We start from the raw sequence: 21,947 nt of genomic DNA, 5'->3' as shown, positions 1-21,947 counted from the left end.
AAATAATGAGTAATTAAAGCAGTTTATCATTTTAGAATCAACTATAACATGCTAGGAAAAACGTATTCATGTTCTTCAGCATGGCACTGTCATTTTTGCTTACTTGCTTGAGTGATATTCCTTGCATTGAGCTCCGGAGTCTACATGAATGCATTTGTTTTGCAGATCATCTTATCATCCTTAGTGTTAACTTCGTCCTTTGTTTTTAAATTTAATAGTTCCTGCATTCCAGTATGATGCACCTGTGATGTTTTACTGATACTCCTAACAATTTGCCTTTTTGCTGACTTTTATCCTTTCTTGCAGAATTACAGATTGTGGAATCTGTAGTGGTGGTGATCTGAGAAGCAGGCCTTGAACAACTCAGTTTTTATCGGCTGCACCAAAGGGAAAAGAGAGAAAGCTTGTTTTTACTACTAAGCTGAGTGAATATGGTGTGGAAATCTTGTAATGGCAAAGTATCAATTTTGTAAAGTGATATATTTCAGAGGGGATACTAAATTTGACTGAATAAAAAGCTTTATAAATGGAACATTTAAGAGGCTATCTTTTACTTTTCAGCGTAAGGTTGCCTTGACATGCATCATTTCAATTTGGCAGTCCCAGCAAATGGATGGAAACAGTTCAATATGATAATTCAGTATTGCCAAGAGGCTTCTTCTCAGCCTAGTGTGGACACATTCCATGGAGAGATTTAAGGACTATATTAAGTGATAGAAAATGGGTCTAATTCTGTTCCAGTTTTACACCAGTACAATCTTGATTTCAAAGGTATCTTGACCGGCTATCGTTAAGTACATCAACAAAATCACTTCCAAACTAAGGATCACCTGAAATTCATGCTGATACATCTTGCACAGCAATAATTCAGCACAGGTAGAAAAAGAAATGGAGTCTAGCTGTGCTTGCAAATGAAATCTTTTAAAGCAGCAGTTCTAGGGGCAAATTCCGAGCTGAGTTTTACCAGGACACTCAGATAAAGTAAATGAACATTTTCTGAATCACGCAAGCAAAGTTGTCTGAAGAAGCAGTAGTCTTTAATATCCTCTCATTTAATATGAATGTTCACTTTCATAAACGTGTTTCAAATTATGTTTTCCTGTTTTCTAGAAGGTTTGTTTTGTTATTTGCCATTTGAGTGTTTTTTTGGCCTCGTGGGAACAAATTTGTCATTGCTTAAATGCACAAAGTTACTGTCACCATTATTAAAAGGTGAGAGAGAGAAATGCCTAGTAACAATCATTGTCAAGGTGGACAATATAAACAGTCTTTTAAATTTGTTGCCATGGGCTAACAAACATACTCCCCAGCTCACACACAAGACAAAACATGTTTTCTTGTGCAGTGTTTCCATGGGGAGAGCATTTCCTCAAGGCAGTTGATCTCACGAGATGCTGTCTGTGTATGAACACAGTACACATCCACCAGAATGTTACGTACCTCCTTGAAGGGCAGGCAGTAAGTTTTAAGTTCCTGTCTGAGTGTATATCAGAATCAAAAGTGTGTATTCATGAGATGGTACTGTTGGAGACTGTAACATCATAGGCTTAATTATTTACTCCTTTAAGTCAGCTTAAGTCTCTATTTAGTTAGTCACAGTAGCAAGAATCAAGCACAAAAGAATATAATTTGGTTTTATGTAGCTGAGCAAGACTGTACATATTATGTGACCAAAACAGCACTAAAATTTAGCTGATGTTAAGTTACTGAATTCCTATGAAATATGTCTGTTTGTTAAAGGCCACATTCTTGATGCATAGACAGAATCTGTGTTGTTTGTCCTTCATCTACACAGGGTTTACCACTGGTACTTGCACAAAGTACCTCAGCTCCTTATTATGATATTCTCTTCCCAGATTTTTATAACTTTGCCAGATTTTAACAACTTGCATTGGACTTGCTTGCTCTCTGTCATGGCTGTTATTTTTTTCTTTTTCCTTTCAGACAGGTTGAGCAGTTATTCTTGCAGTTCAGCTCAGGTACATCGTTGTTGAAGTACAGGTTGCATTGCCAATGTTAGCTAAAACTTCTGCATTTTCCTAAAGGCTGTAACTTCCCTTCATCGAGGTAAGAAAAATTAAAATGCATTATCAGGAAGTTAAGAAGTTACCTCAGTGAAAATCTTTCCAGATTAGGGTTCTAGAGAAACCTTGGAAAACAGTGTAGAGGAAACTGACTCATGCCATCCATGTAAGGTTGTATTATCAGAAAAACTAAGGGCTAGATTTTGCCCTCAGCTTTCCTTGCTCAGATTCTCAAAACGCAAAGAGGCCAGACTATGCCATTAGTTACAGTGGCTTCTGAACTGCAAAGAGCATTCTGACCCTATGGAACTTCCACTCCTTTATTAAAAAAGTCATTTAAGACAAGGCCTGTACTGGATGCACTGCTGGCCTCAGGAATCTCAGTGGCCATTGCTTCAGCTGGCAAAGATTAGTAATGATTTATTATATTCAAGAATATGAACTATATAGTACAACCAACATCAGAGAAAGAAAGAAAGCTGATTTTCAGCTTGTGTTAACTGGAGTGTCTTTGCTGGCACTGTGTGTTACCACATCTGTGGACACCATGTTGTTAAGGCATGTGAATGTTTCTTTGTGACATAAGTGAAGAAAGCATCTTAATAGATACTGTAAGACATCTGGAAAGTGGAACAGGTAACTAGAAGCTTAGAAGTTGCCAGTTTCTATATTTACCCAGAGACTTCTGGTAGGTTGGCTTATTTGTTTACATTCAAGAAAGGCAGACAATTTTTTCGGTTTGACTACAACACAATAGAGAAAGTGTGCAAATCATTTTGCTTAGCCACCTTCGTGGTTAAAGTCCATTTCATCTCTTTTGAGTCTTTCATCTGCTTTTCCTACGTCTGCCTTCAACATAACTCAAGCGGGTTGCTTTCCTTCTGCCTCTGAACTTAGACTGAAAGAAGAAAATACTGCCAGGTCGTCCCACAGATTTGGGTTCCTTGGGCACATCTGTGCGATATTACCTCCGTGACAGTAATTGCAACAAAAACAAGATCTATAGAACTGAGAAAACATAGTAGGCTAAATTAATTTAAATTGAAAGGCAGGGTGAACAGCGTGTCTATTCCTCGGAAGGCTGTTTGATCTCTTGCAGCACCTGCACAGAGGTGAGCTACGCCATCTCCAACTGCATCCTGCGGATTTACTTCCTGCCTTGCCTTTCGTACCCACAGTGACCCTGTGTCGCCCCATGGAGGAGCAGTTACCCCTGGGATTCAAAGTGAGGTAATACTGAATGCTTGCCGAGGCTCATTTCATTGTAAGTGCTGTGTGGAGAAGCTGCACGTTTATTATTTCCCCGCTCCTCTTAAAATATTTAGCCAAAGCTGATTGTATTCCCTGTCTGGGTGCGCTTTGGCGGGATGGCTGTGGGGCCAAGATGGCGGCGCGTGCAGGGAGACCCAGAGGCTGAGGTGAAGGCTGGGAGAAGGAAGCGGGAAAACAAAATTTTGACGCGCAGCTGTGGGGTCTGCTCCAAAATTGTGGACGTTTTGTTTCTTTACCGCTTGGTGGCAGCAAAGGAGCGTCAAACAGTCCGCGGGCAGAGCCGAGAGCGCTTTTTAAGGCCTTAGAAATCCGATCCGGAGATTTCGCGGGCAAGAGACAAGCGAGCCGAAACCAACCGACCAACCAAACCCCACAAACCAGAAAATCGGAAAAGAACCCAAGCTCCCGACTATTTGAAAACACAGAAATATTGCTTATCGAGGGCAGTGCTGCCCCGTCCCTCAGGTAGCTGTAGTTGAAAACGAGGCTTTTCTTACCTCATTTCTTCCTAACGAGGCTGTGTGTGAGGCTCTCTAGGAGCAGTTACATTTCCATGTGCTCTGCTTGGTTTCTCTGACTTGTTGGAGAGGCTTTAAAAGCAGTGTGTGTGTGTTTGTATGTATATTCATAGTCTAATCTCTGTGTGGTTGAAAAGTAATACCTTGACTTTTAAACTCAGCTGAGGTTACGGGCCTGTTCTCTCACTTAAACCTGTTTTATACACGTGGAAGGCTGTTAACACTGATGGGTTTGTTTCTGATTTACATGGGTGTAAGCAAGAAGCAGGGTTCTTCATTCTTCCCCTTAAAATCCTGACAGATTGCAAATATTGACCGAAAAGGCAGCATTTCTGAAGCACAGACTGGAGGGCAGGATCCCAGCTGCTGAAACGAGCCTTGCACTATGGGCTCCAAAGGGTGATTTTTTTCTTCTTTGGGGATGAAGTGATGCAGATTTACCAGAAGGGCTAAGCAGGTGTTGACTTGTCTTCTCTGCTTAATACCTGTCAGTCCTAGCTGGTGTGATGTGTTGTGCCAAGTGTGTTGTGTGAGGTGAGCGCATCTGTGCAGGGCCACATTAGTTTGGAGTTGTGTCCTCCCCAGCAGGAGGGAGAAGATAGTCAAGGGTTGCAGCATTGGCCAAGCAAAATTGGATTGTTCCTCTGTTATTGGAATGATGCTGCTTTTAATCAACACAGGGCATTAGTCCCAAATACCTACTTTTCTTAATGCATATACCTGGGAAGCTTTTTGAGACAAGATCTGATTCTCACACTGTTTATTCTTTGCTTAACCTCTGGTCACTGATGATTTTTATGTCTCTGCATAGACTAGCAAACAAATGCATCATAAGGCTGAGAAATTTAAATTTTAAGTGCTGAATCTTGCTTATATTTGTATCACTGTATATTTTGGATAGCCCTACTGACCCTTGTGGATTTGCACCATTAAAATAATACGGCATTAGCAGAGGCTTATTTTAAAAGATCCCTTACACCTGAGGTTTGATTCTGCTTTGGCTCTAATGAAATTGCCAAAATTAAGTAGTTGTGAAATCCCAAAGGGAGCAATAGAGTCTGTGTTCTGCTTTGCATTCCTTGGGCAAAACTTCTGGTGATTCACCCCTCCGGCCCCAGTTTCCCCACTGAATTTAGGAGGAATGCGAAGTCAAGTCCTTTAGCTTCAGTCACAACCCATTGACACATGTAGTTACTTACATATCGGTCATTACTTTTTTTTCTCTCCAAAATTTCAGCAGCATGAGTCTCTTTGAAGATTTTGCTCCTGATTCAGCTCATCGGTGTAGCATTACACTGGCTGAATCTCAAAACAAATTCCCTGTTTGCACTTCAGTGTGCAAAATGCTCAGCTCCCAGAAGTCCATTAGAAAATGGATACTAGGCCTTTAGATCTTTCAATTTTTTTTTTTTTTTTTAAGTGGGAAAAGGGAAAACTTGATGTTATATACATCCATTGAGGAAAAAGTTATTATTATTATTTTTTAAACCCTTCCCATCTTTTTTTCTTCATAAATCATGTGTCTCTACCTATGCTGCCTCCTAGAACACTTCTGAATAATGTAAGGATAGCATCATTGTAAAAATAAAATTCAAGGTCAGATGCATGAAATTAAGTCCTCTAGTAGGAAACTATGATGTCCAGCACTGTCATAAAATCTTGTTGCCATGCTTAAACTCGTTAGACTTTCTGGCCCCAAGAAAGAAGATACAGAGTTGTATTCCTGTATTTAAGTTCTTGATGCAATAACCTTCCTTATTTCAAGTCGAAATGTGTCCAGGAGCAACTTAAAGCCATTTGTTCACATGTAAAAGTAGTGATTTAGTTTAAATAGAAAATCCAATCTTGTCTAAACTGAAGTGAGTTTTTTTCTTTTACTGTTTATTACAACATATTGGGTTTGCTTTGTGATGGAGGCACTAGGACTAGGACTGGTAGAAACCTGTCCACAGGTGTCCAAAATACCATCTTAGCACTCCTTTGCTGCCAGGACTCACATAGAATTCCCAGTGACTTTGGTGTAGGTTTTTCTGCCATAGCTTTCAGAATCACTCTCCCTTAGATCTGAAGTTGAGCTCCTTCTTTGAATGCAGGAGTTAATTTTCTTTCTGCTTTGTAGTGGGTGCTCTTTTCATCTAGTGGAACAAGCTCAGCAAAATGATGTAGAATTTAGTAAGTGCTGGATTAGGCCCCTCATCCTGAGTGATTGGAACAAAGGGAAAGTTAAAGAACAGAACTTTTGAACGAGGCAAATAGCCGAAGGGATGTATCAGTTTGCCATCTCATGAATGTGACTGAGAGACACTGCAATGTTATCTACAGGTGCAGAGGCCTAACCCTCCTAACTCCCCACACGAACCCTCCTGAAACTTCAGCAAACCACCCTCCCAGGCTTGGATTCCAGCCAGTGGCATATGTTGCAGAGAAAATCAAATTGGGAATAGAAAACATTTAACCCTTTTCCTTGCATTTCCTTGTAAGGGCAGCTAGGTTCTGTTACACCCTGTGAGTCCTTCCAACCCTGCAGTGCCCTAGTAAAATCCAGTTGGCAGAGCACGTTGCCACTGTGGAATTGGTTGGGTTTTTTTTTTCCACCATCCCTATGAGACCACTGTTACTATTGTTGTCTGCAGTAGGCATTTTTTAATGCTTTTTTTTTTTTTTTTTTTTTTTTTTTTTTTACTAAATTAAATCCATTAAGGCAAGATTGGCAGCAACAGTTGAAGTGATATCATTTTGATTACAAGTTTATTATGCCTTGATGATGGATGAGTCAAGGAAACAGACGTTTTTCATGACAACGCCAGGTTAACTGGCTGGTTGTAGCTAAATATAATTTTCCAGCTGCCTTCAGCAGTTATGGTGGAAGAGCCTCTTAAGTTCGAAGCTGTAAGTTGTGCTTGTATCTCTGCCGACTGAAGCAGCATTATGTTGAATTATGCCAGTTGCAGATGTGGACCTTCCTGTGTGAGAGTGTTGCAGATGGAACCATTTAAAATGGCAGTTGTGTTTTTTTTCTGCAGCATTTTAGCAAATTTTAGTTTAAAAGATTTTTTAGCTTCAGCTTTTACCTTCTGTATTGCTCGTGGTTTTGGTTTAAAAAATGACAGTAACCCATTTCCTTTTCCGCTGACATTCCAAGTGTGAGCTTTGGAACATATGCCATCAGTGCCACATTCAGGCTCTCGAGAGGTTTCTTTTCCTGTGTACTTTTGGGTGTAAAACCTTGTACCCTACTAACAAAGTACTGGTTGTCTTAATAATTGCTCCTTCGCATACACTGAGATTTGCTTTCTGCACTGATTCAGGTGGGGATGGATGGTCACTGGAGCTGTGTCTTGAAACATGCTATTGTGTTGCCCTAAACTTGAAGGAAGGTAAGGCATTTTTTTTCTATGCAAATAACAGAACAGTTATCACATTTTAATGTAATTGGCTACCGAAAGTAAGCCAGACAGCTTCTTATTGTCATTCACAGTAGGAACAGGTTTGCTGGGTCAAGCCATTCCAATCCATGCATCATTTTGTCTGTATGTCACAAGATAAAAAACTGCACTTATGGTAAGACTGAAAGATTTATCTTTTTAAGGGTACACTGTTCCTCTTCTTTGTTTTCTTCTGTTTCTCTTTGTTCTTTCTAACGAAAGCAAGCCCATGCTAATGAGAAGAGGTAGGTTTGGGTGAAGTTTTCTGGGAAAGAGGAGGAAGAACAACACTGTTCCTGCCAAGTAGTCATTAGACACAAGGTGAAGAGATTTGGCCAGAGCTCACTGCCTCCATGTCAAAGTGGGGAGCCCCACTGTGGAGTCAGGATTCTGTTTCACTGTGACTATACTGCATACGAGGAGTTGCTGGGCTTCTCCAGATGTTGCTCCAAATTCAACCAGTTCTTGTTTTTCTGTAAAGACCGACCATGTTTTATAGGCTCACTTTTAGAGCTTGTTTCTTAAAGATCACAAATGGTGACACTGTAATGGTAATAAGGAGATTAAAAAGAAGGAAGTAAAGAATTAAGCAAGAAATGCAAAGAAATAGAATGCAAACCCACTATTTCTCAGTATTTACCCTCAAGTCTTCCCCTCAGAGATCATCCTATAATGTCAGCTCTGTTTACTCCTTGAGTAAATGTCTGGTGTCACTTTAATAAATCAGATGAACTCTGCTCAGAGAGAGATGAAGCCTGTCATTTGATCATTAAGATTATTTACTGTAGGGTATGTAGCTGAAATACAATAGTAATATAGATGCATACAAACTTAACCTCCTAATCAGGAAAAATAAATGGAGAAAACCTGCCATAATATGTTTCAAGGTAAAAGAATGTTGACGTAAATCAGTCAATACCTAGTTTAGATCACTGTGGTGGTGTTTGATTCAGAAGCCTCTTAATCAATCCAAAACAGCATCCCTTGTTTTAAGCAGATCGACACAGTAGATAGAACTAATTATTACAGGTTGGCTGTGCATGACAGGCTTCTTCCAGATACATCTGCCTGTACTGAAGGCTGCGAGATGGAACTTGCAGCAAACAGAGCAGCATAGGCAGCATGAGCCTGAAGTGTAGGCATGTTTACAGTAGCAAAGTTCTGCTTTTACCCATGGAGTTTGCTTCCTTAGGGAATAGCATCATGATGTTACTACCTGAGTTTTTTAATTTCTCTTCATGGGTGCTTTGCATTTTGTTGAGTTCACTTGTGTTTTTCTGATGAAAATGCTCCTATCAGATACGTCCCTACTTATCTCCAGAGGTTGTAGTAATGGAACAGAACTGCAGCAACAGGGAAACAGATAATAACTGGTTGATAGATTTTGGAATGTCTTTTTTGAAAGCTTTTTGCTTTCTAGCCAGATGTAGTTTTTCAGAACACTTACAAATGTTGCCTGTATGATTCCTTGAGAAGACAGCAAACACTGGCAGAGATCTGGCAGCTTTAGGACTTTGCAGTTCTTGTTTAACCTAATGGAATTCTTCCATGGCTGGAGCAAGGCTCAGGGTGAAAGAAAGCTCTGATGTCCAGAAATATAGTAAGGTGGTGCAAAAGGCCAGCCCTCATTCTGAGGGCACTGATATGCAGTGTTTTCTGTCTGGACCAGAAAGCTGTGATCTGGTGTGCGCTGTCATGTTGTTCAGAGGTTACAGCTGAACTCTGTCATGAGGAATCATGATGTTCTGGTGGCTTCCTTAAGATAAGCTCAAGTGGAGACTGGTGGACCAGTGCTGACACACTAAGAGCAAAGCTCTTGGCTCATGCCTTGTATGCAGCTCTGCCTCTGGCCAGGCAGGAGGAGGACCTGCCTATTAATGGGAAATGTTTCTCTTCCCTTGCCAGGAATAGCATAGGGCCTTTATCCTGTGATTCTCAGGTCTGCTGAAACAGGCTGGAAAAGCAACCAGAGAGCTGGAGCAAATGCTGTCTTGCTCCTTAGATTTTTGCGAGGCCACTGGCACAAATCTAATGCCCTCAGGGGCTGAATTACACCACAGATCTGTTGCTCTCAGAACCTAGCACACTTGTGGGATCCAATTGCAGGCCTCAGTCTAAGCTGTATTGAGTTTCACGTGGAAGCCTTGTTGTCTAAAGTCCTAAGCCCTGGTGTAGCAAAGCTGTTAAAAATGTGCTTAGCTTTTATACATGTGAATATCCCCATTTCACCTTCCACAGAACTCAGCTAAGAGCTGTTACCGAGGGGGACAGAAATCACAGTGAGCAGAGTGCTGGCATGTGTTGTCCAAAGAGCTGGTTGGTAAGCCCTGCTCTATCCACACAAACTATATATCCTATATATAATTTGTCCTAATATATCCATAATGTGTATGGTATAAATAGGATTTGGTTGTTGTAACTAAGCTAAGGGTGGGTGGGAGAAACGAGTTGTCCTAGTTGCAAAGAAGCAGCTGAGGTGTTATATCCTATGTTCTTCTGCTGACATTTTCATGTTTGTAAAACGTCACAGTTATATTTGTTGATCCCATGAAACCATCCAGGGAATGAAATACAAATACCTGGAAAGGCTATTAGATGTGAAGGTTGATTGTGTGAAACCTGCTCATCAATGAGCAGTGAAAAACTAAATAAATGAGAGAGAGAAAGAGAAAGGGCAGTGGGGAAGTGACACAGAAAGCAGTGGGAAACACCATTCTAAATTTGTGTGGCCTAGGATCTCTAATGATAGGCTTTTATCCCATTACATGTAATTGACACAGAATTTTATCATTAACAAATTGAGAAGTATTTACTCCCTGAAATATTTGGGACATTATCTTGACTTTCTTTTCATGATGGGCTGTTGAAAGGACTATAATGGCCCAGCTCACATGTAGCCTGGGAAAACGATCCAGGAGTCTTCAAAGTTAACGAAATGTCATTTGTCATAGGCTTTGCAGGTGTGACTCTGTTTCTGCATTATAATACATGATGGAAGTAAGTGGCTGGGTTGCAGGCCTGTTGCCAAGTGTAATGCACATTCTGTGAGTGTCACTGGTGCAGCATTCCATAAATCTTACTAATAGCGAGAAGTCTTGAAATACGTGATCTTTCTCTTCTGAGGTCAAGCAAGACTACTCCACAACTTAATTTTAGCCTTGCTATCTCTATAGTCAAAATGGCAACATTCAAGGAGGCTTTGCTCTTCAGCATCCCCTTTTGAAGTATTAATTTTGAAGAGCTTGATTATTTTATTTCTTTATTGGTTTTCTAATTTTGTTTATTGGTTTTCCAATGAATTTGCTCTGGAAAAGGGTTTCTTGAGCAAGAAGCACCATGTTGGAGCAGAGGAGATGGCATTTACCCAAGCTGCATGACTGGGGAAGGGAAAAACTTAGCCAAGCAGCCACATGGCCAGCAGAAGTGTGTGCTATGACTCTTGTTGGGTTATTGCAAGGGTTGAGATATGAAAGCTGCTGAAGTAACTTCCGTACAGCAATGTGCTCTTTGCCAGAGCTCTAAGTGCAACAAGCAGTGTTGTGTTCCTTTTAGGGACAGATGTTTAGTTGGTTTAAGTCACTGATTTCAAGTGTCAGAGTAATGCAGAGCAGGAAAAAAAAGCTGAAGTTTGCCTGACTTGTGAAAGATTTAGGCTGATTACTGCTTGTGTTTGTAATCTCCTGTTGGTCTTTCTGATGGAGAAAGAAAGCAAAACACTGGAAAAGAGTAGGTATGATTCTCTGCTGTTGCTGATGCAGGATTGACATCCCAGTGTGCCATTTTCTGCAGTGGTTTAGTTGATTATACCCAAACCTTAATCGTCCAAGCTTGAAGTGCTTAACATGCTTGTTTTAACAGCCAATCTGATGTACCTGACAAAAGCCAGTTAATACAGAAACCTGGGAATACTCTCTACTCTTGTTTATTTTTGCTACTACAGAGTTGTGTCCCTCTCTGTGATGTTAACTCTCACAAAACCGACAGGAACTGTTCAGCAATCTTCTTTGATAGCCTCTATTTAAGTAACAAGATGAGTGAGGTATTTTTTTTCTTTTCCTCTACTTGTATTATTTATTGCACTATTGCACGTGGGATCAAGACAATCCATATTTCTGGAGGTGCTTGTATGAGTGTAAATGCATGGAAGTTTAGTTTTGCTGAAGGCCTAGCCTCTGCACTTTGTCCCAGAGAGAATACACATTTCAGTCTAAGTAATCTTTCTAACACAGAACTGCTTCCACATCACCTCTGGTGCTAAGTTTTGAAGGGCAAGGATTGATTTTAGAGGGATGCTTATCAGAGTTAGGTCTTGTTTTGAAATCTGGTTGTGTTACACGTTGGTTTTTTGGTCACGCTAAAAATAATTTGTTGTAATATTTCCTTGTATATGTTCACTATAAATATTCTTTAAAGATTCTTTTCTAGTTCAAGATAGTCATAGATTCTGATGTCCTTATTTTTATTTTCCCCAGAGGGGCTGGAAGGATCTTCTAAGACTTAGAAGCTGCTTAGGGAGAATCATGATGATGTAACTTATTCATGCAGTCTTATTCCCATTTTTGTATCCTGTATGTCTAATGCATGTTTTTAAAGGTTTAATGTCACAGTCAGCTCTTAAGTAAATTCAGTAATTCAATGTGTACTTTTACAAGGAGATAAGTGAACAAAAATACTTTCTTTTTGTATTTATTTTAATTATTATTATGATTTGCTTTCCAGTACTACTTGTCTCATCTTTAAGAATCTTAGGCTGGAAAGAAAATTAAAAAGTTACAAAATATGTCCCCTGTGGCCCCTCACCTTCCTCCCTCATTGGTGCTCAGATCGAATTTCAAAAGAATTCTAGAAGGATATTGAATTTCAGGTTTTGTTTTCCCATAGCAGTGATTCTGGCCAAAAAACTTTTTAATCAAAAGGACCAACTGTAACCTTGTTAATAACTAAGAAAACAATGGCCAAAGGGAAAAGATCTGCCAAAAGCTACAAGTCATTTCTTTTGGCAGAATAATTGGTAGATCGTTATTTTGGTTGAAAACAATGTGATTTGTATTTCTAATTTTGTAAAATTACTTAATTAATAACACATGGTCAGCAATGTTGATTGCAGAGTGACTCTTGACAGAGGACATTTTTAAAGCAGCGTTCCAGGGGCAGAGGTAGGATTATGCAGTACTTCAGCAAATCAGGCCACGGCTGCTGCTCAGCAAATGATTCTCCTTGTCTTGCATGGACTGAGGTGTCCATGGCATCAAAACACACATTGCTGTTAAAAGGACAGTGGGATGTGCTGGGACCATGGGATCATCAGTGGTGCAGATGGGGTTAGTGCCGCTTGCGGTGGCGACTGCGTGGTTGTGCATAGGAACATCTGGATAACTAGAGAGTACTTGCAGGGAATCAGTGTACTGAAAAGAAAGCAAGCTAGGAAATTATGTTGGTTCCACACTAGCTTTGTTGTTCACGTAAATATTTAAGCTGTTTCAAGTTTTACTATTTGCGTGTGTAGTTCTGGTTGTGAGGCAAGACTGTTGGAGAGTTAGAGAAGAAAACTGGAGGTACAGCCCTTGCTTATTAGGAGCACATCATTCAGTAGACAAAAATTCTGACATCCTTTGTTACAGTCCAGAAATGACAGTCTGTCCAACGTGCCTCTTGTTTCTGAATAGGGAGGGAAGATTGAGGTTGGATGTCAGGGGGAAGTTCTTTACAGACAGAGTGGTGAGGTGCTGGAACAGCTGCCCAGAGAGGCTGTGGATGCCCCATCCCTGGAGGTGTTCAAGGCCAGGTTGAATGGGGCAGCCTGGTCTGGTATTAAATGGGGAGGTTGGTGGCCCTGGATCTGGCAGGGGTTGGAGATTCATGATCCTTGAGGTCCCTTCCAACCCTGGCCATTCTGGGACTGTGAATGGATGCCTGTCTTGAGCTGTTTGCTGTTAGCAATGGGGCTGAACTTCCAGCACAACTTTCACAACTTTCCTCTTGTTTCCTTTGTGTAATCTGCCTCAGTTCCTTTCCAGCAGAGAACCAGCTCCACTGAGTATGGGGTGAAGGAGTGGCAGACAAGGAAGGATGTAATGAAGTCTCTCTTCAGGTGAAGCTATATGACCACTGGGAAACTTGTTGCTATTATCCAGGGCATCGTGGCTCTTGGGATTCCTATGAGTGCTTGTCTGCTGTGTTATACTCAGCACTTGATTAACTATTGTTTCACACTAATGAAGGAAGTTGTTCTCTCCATGATTCAGATCCTCTTCACAATCTCTCTTCTGTTTTCATTATATGATTGTAATTATTCCCTTTCTGTAGCACGTATAACCTAACACCTATGTACATGGAGTGCCAGGACTTGAAACCATAATATGCTGAATGCTCACCTTAGAAACTATTATTCCAGTCATTACAACACAGCTTATTCCTCTAGAGGACATTAACATTTGAAAATGTGTCAACTAGAGTATGAAATTTATCATTATCAGAAGCAACCTGCCAACTAATTAGAATACAACATTCTGATTTTCTGTACTCCAGTATTAATCTAATGCTTGACAGCCATTTATATTTTAGGTACTTTTAGTTTCTAGGAAACCACTTTGGAAGACCAGGGCAATTTGTTCTGACACGAAAGAGAAAGATTCTTTTCTTTTTCAAGCAAGGAGAAAGTGAAGCACTAAATGATTGGCCAAAATGTTGGTTAGCAAGGCTCAATCAGCAGCACAAGCAGTGGCAAAACCATTAACATTGCAGCAAAAGAGTGAGGAAGATATCTTTAAAAAGTGCTTTATAAAGTTATTTAGTTTAAAAATGTTCTCTTTTAACTAAAAATACATCAGATTATGAACTTTTCTGCAAGAGTGGTAGTGGCTTATAGCTGGTAACAGTTGAAGAGTACCAGCTTGAATGTTTCTTAATAGTTTGAGAATTGCTGGTAACTTTTCCCATAAATCAGGGTTCGTGCTTTCGCTGTGAGTTGGAGCGTGGTACGGGATTTTGTTCATGGTTATACATAGCATTTTTTGCAGCAATACATTTGTTATAGTAGTAAGAATTCTGGTAGTCACTGGAACAAAGGGTTTTTTTTCAGAACATGAATAAATGTCATATATGAAAAAGATTAAAGATTGAGATGACTCTTACAGTTGAAGCCAGGTTCCCTGAGGATATTTTGGAGTGATTTCAGTACCTGAAGATTCACTTAACAAATGATGTTGCAAAATGATGTCTTTTAGGGTGTTTCAGATGATTCTTTCTCTTTTGTTTCTTTTAAGAGCCATGTGATGTTACAAGTTTGAGAGAAAGCATTCTTCAGTTTGAAACTGGAATTTATGTTTCAGCTGAATACTCTTTTCCTCAGCTTCCAACGGCCAAGCTTATTTTTCTGTATGATTTGCTATACTTCTCAATTTACCAAAGGCCTTAATATGAAAGAAACATTTGCAGAGAGGAACATTAAATCCTGAGTGGTTAATTGTTTGCAATAATTGTGATCTAAGCTGCATGCTTTGCTTTTTCATCACAGCAATTTCTATTAAAAGAAATTAATAAATATGCAGAGCACTGGGATGAAAATGAGTGATTGGACTTGCCAGCACTAGTTCTGCTCTGAGGAGTTAAAATACATCTGAGGAGTACAACTTCAAACTGATGCTTAAAGAGCTGAATGATCCCAGATTAGAGCTTTGCTGTTGAATTCTGCTCAAACCCGTGGTTTTCTCTAAATTGCTTTTTTTTTAATTCTTCAGGAAGAGAGAGACTGAGAGAATAATTAATGTAAATGGGCAGAGCTGCACAGATGAGTTAATGGAAAGGTAGTGGCAGGAAGAAGGAGGAGAGAGGAGATAATTCCTTTCTTCTCTTTTTGAAATGGAAAAAAAAAAAACAACTTTCAAACCTCTTCTTAAAGAAAAGGATCGTGCTTCAGAACAGCTTTGAAAACAGGCCTTTATTATAAGGGTTTAATTTATATGGGATGGCTGGATGTTATGTGTGCTTCAGATGTGAGTACAGCATTACAAGCCCCTGGTTGAAGGGGTAGCACTGCATTGCTCTGGAGCCACCAGCAGCTTGCTGCAACTGCAGAAAGTAGTATGTGTGGTCCAACTGGTGGCCTGCAGGCCAGCTCCAGGCTGCACTGCCAATCCATCCAGCCCACCAGCTTCTTCCCTGAAAGAAGATGAGGAACAGCTATTTTGAGCAATGACTGCACCCTCCAGCCGCTGAGCTTGTCCTCAAAGCCAAAACGCTGCTGCTGTTGACAGGAGGTGTGTGCGTTTGAAGGGAAGAGGAAGCTGTTGCTACTGAGGGGCAGATGTCCGTGGGTTTCCTCCAGCATTGTGGGCTCCAGCAGATTGCAGTCCGTGGCAGCCTGCGATGCTGGTGGTGCGTGGCTGGCCTCAAGGCCGTGCTTGGTAATTACTGCAGTGGCAGGGGAGGGGGAGAGAGGGCCAGCCACTGCTAGGAAGGCAGGATGCAGACCATGGTGGGTAAGGTGGGAGGGAGGAATTTAAACCCGAATCCGGCTCTCACAGCTGTTGAGGTTAGACCACCCTGTACTATCTACAGTAGCAGGGTTCAGTCAGAAGTGGGCTGTGTCTAGCAGGCATCCATCAGTGCTGTGGCATTGCATTGTCTGAGAGAAACAATCTGACTGAGCATAATGTTGTCTTTCTCCCCTTTAGAACTGTCCTGACTGCCCATACAAGAAAGGAACGTGTGCAACCATTGCTCTTGCTTTGGAAAGCTTGTGCCCCTCTAGATTTGGGCAAAAAAGCCACTCAAAGAGTGTAGGATGGGAAGATTGCAGAAAGGGGCAGGTCCAGCAGAGATATATGTGAACAGACAATAACCTGGCCTTGTGACAGGTGTATGAGGAGAGGCAATGATAATAGAGATCTGTTGCCATGAAGGCATGCAGCAGCCAGAACACATTGCACACAGGAGAAAAAAGTCAAAGGTGTAGTTTTTAAAAAATTCCTTTATTTGTATACTCGTATCTGGTCACACAGTGCACAGAACAGAAAAGAATTTTCCTTGAATCCCATTCAAGGATGTGCACCTGTCAGCACAAGAACTATGTGCTTTGTCCAGGGATGTTACTGGATGTTGGCATCCTCCTCCCCCAGGATGGTACGAGGGCGGTGGTGGTGGTGAAGCCATGGACGTGGCATAAACAAAACCTGCCTCTTACATCTGTGCTTCAGGATATGTTCTTGATTGTTATTTATGAGCTCATTCTCTGCTCATCGCCAAAGATACCAGATTTTGCAGTCTGTCATCCATCAATTTTGCAGCAGATAGGACAGATGCTGGATCCAGCCTCCTTGCAGGCACGTTGAGGGCACCATCTACTCCAGTTTGTAGTGAAAGGAAGAGATGGCAATGCTGCTGTGGATTAAGACTAATTCCCTAGTGAAGTTATACCTTAGTGTAAAGCAGTGTATGGGCTATGAGGATCACATCTGTTGTATGCTATAGGGAGGCAGTTTGTGAAGGGGTTTCTAGTTTCCATGCTTTGGAAGCGGAGAAGGAATCCTGCTGTTAACGACTGCTGTCTGAGCCCTACTAAATTAGAGCTACTTATCTAAGTACAGCAGGAAGACTTCGTTCTTGGCTGGTACAGTAACTGGAAATGAATGATCTAAGTTGCATATGCTCATTTCCAGAATCACTTATCTTCATAGCACAACCCTTTTGCTGGATCCAAGCCCTTTCTTTTTCCCATATCACTGTTCTGATTTTTCTCCTTGCCTGGTGCCATATGAGGGCTGGTAGCAATGGGGAGTGCAGCACAGTGATAGGCACACTTTCACAAGTGCATAAAGCAGTGAAGGGTCTGAAATCACGAGAGAACAGCTTGTCCCGTTCTTAAGAGCTTTTTATTTTTTCTCCATGACTTGTCCAGTCCTGCAGAAAGTTCAGGGTTTGTAATCATAGCGTGTGATGGTATGGTCACAGAATGTCAGGTAATATCAGTGCTGGAATTTCTTCCTTGTCTGAGTTCATTCAGAGTATGCTGGTCTGCTGCTACCAGATCCTATTTTCAGGTGCCAATGTGAGGCACTTTGTGTACCACGTACGTAAAGCAAAATCCCCATAAATAAGTTTACAAACAAGTTCTGCTTGTAAACAAGCAGTAACAAGGAGCTGGCAGGGGCCCATGTTATCACTCACCACTCTGGAGCTCCACTGATGAGCTCTCCTGGCTCCATCCCAGTTGAGTGAACACAGTCAAACAGAAAAACCCCACCAAAGCATCTGGAAGGGACTTCTGACATTATTCTTTCACAGCTGCTAAGTCTGTTTGGGGTTTGTGAAGAATTCCTTCAGCTCAGAAGAATGGCATAGTGTAATGCAGTAACAAGCCTTGTGAAGGTTATCAGCAATATGATCAAATCTATCTGTGGGACAAAGAGCCCCAGTGTACTGCTAATTAAAACTTGTTTCTTCCCTGCCTGTTCCTGTTTGGTGGTGGATGCTTAGAGCAGAGCTGCAAGGTACTGGAGTGGAAAGGTAGCTCTCAATATTTTAAGACCAGCTCTTTTCAAAGCCTTGTAGTGAAAGAAACAGACGCTTTTTCTTGTGGGCTGCATGAATGGCAGATCATGAAGCCATTTGCAGGCAATTTTTCTCTGCCACTAAGGTCAGTTATAATGCGCACATATAAAAAGGACAAGGTTCTGGTGATTGCTTTGTTGTTGTTTTGTTTTGTTTTGTTTGCTTGTTTTTGTTGTTGATTTTTTTTTGCTTTTTTTTTTAATTTTTTTTTTTTTCTGAACTGATGAGATTACTGCAAATGGAATATCTAAACTTCCATTCAGTGGGAAGCTGTATCTCAAATCAATCTGTCATGTTGTTTTCATGCTTATGACAATAATACCTTTTTCCCTCTCCCTCTTCTGTCCAACGGTTAATTACAGAAAAGGCCCATATAGTGGACAGGAAACTTGTCAGTTTTGAGGCAGAGGTCATGAATGCCTATGATTTGGGTGGCGTTATGGAACAGCATATGGGGTATTACGTTGCTCCATGCTTGGCACAAAGAGATCAGTGCCTGTCACCAACATGTGATTTGTTCCTCCTGGTGCAGCAGTGCTGAGTTTTATTCCTAAAAGTAGAACTTGTGTAGCCCAGAGAGGCAAGTGACAGCCATGCAGTGATCCCTGGAGTAGGGCTGGCCTGTGAATTGTATTAGTAATAGCATTTGTACTGTGGAAATGCTAAGGAGCTCTTATCCTGCTATGATAGGCACTGCACATATGTAGAGCAAGAGTCACACAGCGCTCCCCAAGGCATGTGAAGGCTAATGGAGAGACCTGGGAAGATGAAAGGCTGCTGAAGGTCATGCAGCAGTTTATCATTTGTCTGGGAGCACAGTGTTATGGCACTATTCAGCTTCCCTGCTGAATATCTTGAAGCCAAGGAACAACACAGGGAATTCTTCTCTCTCCAGGTGACAGGAAGGAAATGTGGAGTACCAGTGTTTTGTTTATTTGTTTGTTTGTTTTTATCATCTGTTGTCAGTGTTGGAAATGTCAAGTTCTACTAGTGTACATTTTTGACAGATAGTCCCCTGCGCTCCTTGCCACTTCCTGCTTCCTTCTCTATAGTGGTTTCACACCTGTGGCTGTGGATAGCACTTTTTTTATCATCTAGTTTCTGATGTGTTTTCAGTGGTTGTGTGATCTCTGAGAGGAATTAGCTGAGATCCAAGGCTGGAATTTGAGAGCTCACTCTTGATTTGGTTAAAGCCACAAGTTTGACACTGGACAGGACCGCAGGCTGTGCGATATGAGTACTGATCCCTGCACGCGCCTGCAGCTTCTGAGATCCAGCATCTCTGCCTTTCTAGGCAGACGGGCAGCTCTGTTTTAGTGCCTCCAGGAGGTGGAGAAGTCACCGTGTCCCTGCGTTCCAATGCAGCAGCACTAATGGCCCACTTTCCCTTTTTAGAAATGGTCACCCGCATGTCTTTGAATTTGCCTGGCTTTGGCACCTGGCCACTAGATCCTGTCATGCCTTTTCCACTAGATTAATGAGACCTTTAGTACCAGAAATACTCCCTTTGTAAGCTATGATTATATCTTATGATACGTTTAATAGAGTCCAATTCCATCTTCCTGCCATAGCTCACACCGCTCAGCTTAAGCCATTGTGCCTTGCAGCAGCCTGCATCTCCGTCCCTTCTTTTCAAAGTGGGGATAATGATTCAGAATGTCTTGCCTCCTCTTTTTCTGTCATGTGTTTACTTTACAAGCTGTTTTATGCCAGGGACCTTTTCCTTGTGATGGCTATGCAGAGTTTCTGGTCCATAATGTCTTGACCTGTGCTGGCACATTGGTGTGGTTACCAGGATACAAGTAACAGAATCAAAATAAATACTTTCTAACTCAGAGTTTGCTACGTTCCCCTCAAGCTTTCATTCAGTTAAGAAAACAGCACATTCGCACAGTGCTACTCAACTCAAATCTAAAAAAAAATCTTAATATAAATCATATTTGTATGAATAATTTAATTTCGAGGAAATGCATTAGGGAAACCCGTTCAGATAAAGTTCCAAATTTGCAATAGCAATGATCTGAGAGGAAGAGATTGTTTGCCACGAAGTAAATTATGCATTAGAAGAGCCTTTTAATATTCTTATTTAACACCTAATATTGATATATTCATCGATCTACAGAAACTGCAGTGCAGTAACATGCTAATCAATTAGAAGTATAATTAAAATGAATGCTATGTACAAACCCCAGGCCTTGTGACAATCTATATGTGTAGATACAGTCTTCCATTTCCTTGTGCCTCCGTTCTGCAGTGGCTGATGCTATTTTAAGAACAAAAGAAACTTTTCTGGGCATAGAGGTTACAGTAAACAGAGTCATTTGGCTGTTAGCCTGTGTTGAACTGCAGTCGATGCATAGCCTCCATTAGGTCTTTTAAAATAAGTCTACTTATGCTTTGGCCAAGCATGTAAAGAAAGGCCTGGAAGGAAAGGAAGGAAGCTCCTTCACACCTATCACATTCTCTGTCTAAATGGAGACTGTTCAGTTATAGGGCTGAAAAAGGAGCTGGCAGAGCCAAACTGCATGCAGGCAGCTGGGTTTTCATCAGTGCTCAACAGGCAGCAGCTCCCATGGAGGGAGCTCTGTACATTTGCTGTTGTCTTTTGCAGCTCTACTTTTCAAGCAGATAGAGGCCAAGGACTTGCTCTGAAAGCCATTGCCATTTAGAGTAGTTGGATGCTCTGTGCTGTGGAGGATCTGCTCTTTTGCTGAGGTCTCTAAAGAGGAGTTGTTCTCCAGCAAGTGCTGCCTTGCCTCCTTTCCTGTCAGAGCTGTAGCTGGGTCCTTATACCTGCTCTGTGCAGCTGTTTTGAACCATTTCAGAATGACTCTCAAATGCTTCAGCTTCTCAGGAAAACAGCAGTGCCATCTAACTCAAAACACAGCGTGAAGCTCTTGGGCAGGGTGTCACTGTGCTGACTGTCACAGCTCGTGCCCGCGAGCCAACAAATCCATGCGGCACACAGCTGCTGCTCCTCTGGCTTCTCTCAGTGCACAGGAAAGTCCCAGCAAATGCTCCCTGGACATGATATGTCAGTGGATGATTCTCTGTATGCCCAGGTTTGATGTTTGTTCTTTGAATCTTTACTGCTAACAATGTGCAGACTGTCTGTGTTCCTACTCCTTTGGAGCAGCACTATGCTATTTATTCTGAAGGAAAAAACCTCTAGAGAGCCCCAACACCTCAGCCTGCACACCCCACAAGTATCACAGAGGGAGAGCTGCCAGAAGCACACTCCTTTACAAAACAAAATGATCAACTCATACTGACTAGTGTAACTCGTATAGAAATTTTCTCATCTCCACTTTATAGACCTGGAGTATGTGTAGGTAATTTTCCATTTATAAGCTTATGCATTTGAGGTTCTTCAGCAATTAAAATCCTTGCCAGACCACTCATTAGACTGTGGTAAGAATGTTAAAATATTGCAACAGTTGTGACAACGGCCTGCCCATCCTGTCCTTCACTCAGTTTCTATCAGAAGTACACCACTGCTCACTGAGTTGTTTCCTCTCCAGTTCTTGTCTGGCAGTTTTTTTTATACTTAATCACTGTTCAGCAAACCTCTCAGTCAGACTTTGCTCTTGTAGCTGAAGCAATCTGTAGACCAGGTTAGATTTCTCTTAAATATTTCTATCTTTTGAGTGAGTGTGTGTATTTGCAGTGGCATAAAACTTTCAAAAAACAAATGTGTAAATATTTGTTTAAAAAAAGTGTCCATTGAAATGTCAGTAAGACCCAATAAAGTTTCTTTTAAAGCAAGACAATGTTTTTGACCCACTTGAGGATAGGAAGTATGAACCGCAGATTTACTGGAGATGGTTTCAGCTCAACAAAGTTTCAATGTTTTGAGGCCATTAAAGTAATCTTTTCACTTAGTTAGTTGAGTCCTAGATCCATAGAAGTGAACAATGTGCCGCTCAGTTACTGCTGGATGTACAATGATGAGCTCTTGCTTCTGTCTCACGGGTCAGGTTGGTTTGTAGGGCTGTGTCTGACAGTAGTGCTTTCCATGTTGCCCATATCTCTTGGGCTGATGTTGCTGTCTCTAACACATAGGGCCCAGCCTGCATGACTTTGTGCCATTTTGATCTTTCTTGCCAAAAATTGCAGTGAAAGCCCCCAGACAATCCGTGCCCCAGGATTTAAGAGAA

This window comes from Lagopus muta, chromosome 2 (genome assembly GCF_023343835.1).
Source record: "Lagopus muta isolate bLagMut1 chromosome 2, bLagMut1 primary, whole genome shotgun sequence".
Taxonomy (NCBI): domain Eukaryota; kingdom Metazoa; phylum Chordata; class Aves; order Galliformes; family Phasianidae; genus Lagopus; species Lagopus muta.
The sequence above is the reverse complement of the archived record's forward strand: the minus strand, read 5'-3'. Positions refer to the sequence as shown.